The sequence below is a fragment of the Dendronephthya gigantea genome, unplaced genomic scaffold, assembly GCF_004324835.1.
Source record: "Dendronephthya gigantea isolate DGI-Jeju-01 unplaced genomic scaffold, DenGig_1.0 000844F, whole genome shotgun sequence".
Classification (NCBI taxonomy): domain Eukaryota; kingdom Metazoa; phylum Cnidaria; class Anthozoa; order Malacalcyonacea; family Nephtheidae; genus Dendronephthya; species Dendronephthya gigantea.
In genome coordinates, this window is record NW_021163854.1 from 1 (window position 1) to 1637 (window position 1637).

At 34.0% G+C, this 1637-nt stretch overlaps 1 long non-coding RNA gene across 1 annotated transcript; it reads right to left on the reverse strand.

The window, feature by feature from the left end:
* Positions 1 to 12: 12 nt before the first annotated feature.
* Positions 13 to 928, reverse strand: LOC114544565. The gene is made up of 3 exons (XR_003690465.1): positions 682 to 928; positions 504 to 582; positions 13 to 103 (listed from the first exon to the last, which is right to left on the reverse strand). It is a non-coding gene; the product is annotated as an uncharacterized LOC114544565 (long non-coding RNA).
* Between the last annotated feature and the right edge of the window lie 709 nt (positions 929 to 1637).

Here is a 1637-nt window from a genome sequence, read left to right on the forward strand (position 1 = left end):
CACAGTATTTGGCATTCTTGACAACTCTTGATAGATTGAAATTTGCCAACCATACCATGGACTAATAGTTCTTGCACATTTTACTGCCAAATTCTGCCTTTACCTGCAACAAAATAATAGAATGTGTTCAGTTACAAACCTTACTTGCAAAAGAAAATGATTTTACTAAATTATGGAAACATACTTTGTTATTTGACTAAAATATAAATGTGAATTTGAAAAATGACAAGCTAAAATGGGACTCTCAGGTAACCTGTAGGAAATTATATTTCTTACAGTATAATTTATCAAAAGTCATACACAGGCAATTATTTTAAACAAATAACTTGCTCTCTGAGATCAAATTTATCAAAATAGAGCAAGGATTATCGTTAATATATCAAAATAGAGCACGGACAATTGTTGATATAGGATAAAATATCGCTAAATTATGTCAATAATATGAGACAAGCGAAGACGCATCTAAATTACGGTAAACTGGTAAAGTAAATATGAATAGATACCTATTATTGCAATGATATTTTCTTTGACCACAACTTGCTGAAGAGATCGCAGTAAAGTAGAATACGTCATTTGGCTTCTCTAGAATAAAAAAACATTTGTTTGTTCAGCGATTTGGCCGTTTGACTTTGAGCGAACATGGATACTGTATGTCTTATTTGATCAAATTCAAACACTTACCAAGATATTTCTGAGATAATACCACAACCAATTGCCTTGAAATTTCCTTATGGGAGCCCGTTGTTGTTTAGGATATTTAGAAGTACCAAAATAGTCGAGTAAATACGCTCAAAACGTCTTTTTAACACAGCAGCATAAACATCTCGATGAATATACGATCAAAAGAGTTTTCAAACGACGCGCTCAAAAAATTTGCATACAAGCGCTGACACGTGTCATATTTCGTTCCTTATATGGACATACATATGCCTATACGCGATTGCGAAATATTTACTTGTAGCAATCATTACATAGCACAAAATAACTAGTCGTTAATTAGTCGTTTGATAAAATAAAAAGGACAATGGATCACCGATCACTATCGATGTATCGGGGGTTTTTTATATAGAAACGTATCTGACCTGACGTATTCATAGCAACAAGCTGAATTTCCATGTCTTCTTTTAGATGAATAGTTGTGCGAAAAGCACGGAATTTTTTGTTCCAAATCATCTCATTCGAAATACAAGTTTATTTTTCAATAACTTAAATAAAATCAAACGTGCTCATTCCCGCCCATCCGCCATTTGGTGTTATTTGACACCCCATACTTAACTCCCTATATGGCGTTATTTTAACACTTTCGTCGGCAAAAGAGTTTATTTTGCACCTGCAATGGTGCTGGTAATTATGTGTCTATTGGCACTTTAGCGCCAATCCCAGATTTGGTGTGTTAAATTAGACCGAAGTTGGTGCCAAAATAGCACTTTGTATTTAACACCATGTGTTGATTTGGCACCTACGGTGGTGCTATTTAACACTTTAAAATTAACAGTGTATTAAAAAAGTATCATCCAATTCTTCAAGACATGGAATTTCATCTGTACAAAGATGATCCACGTCTAACTACATGATAACCCTAAGCACATGCACATCTTCTATGTCCAGAAATCGTTTAGAAGCAAACTCATTCTGGT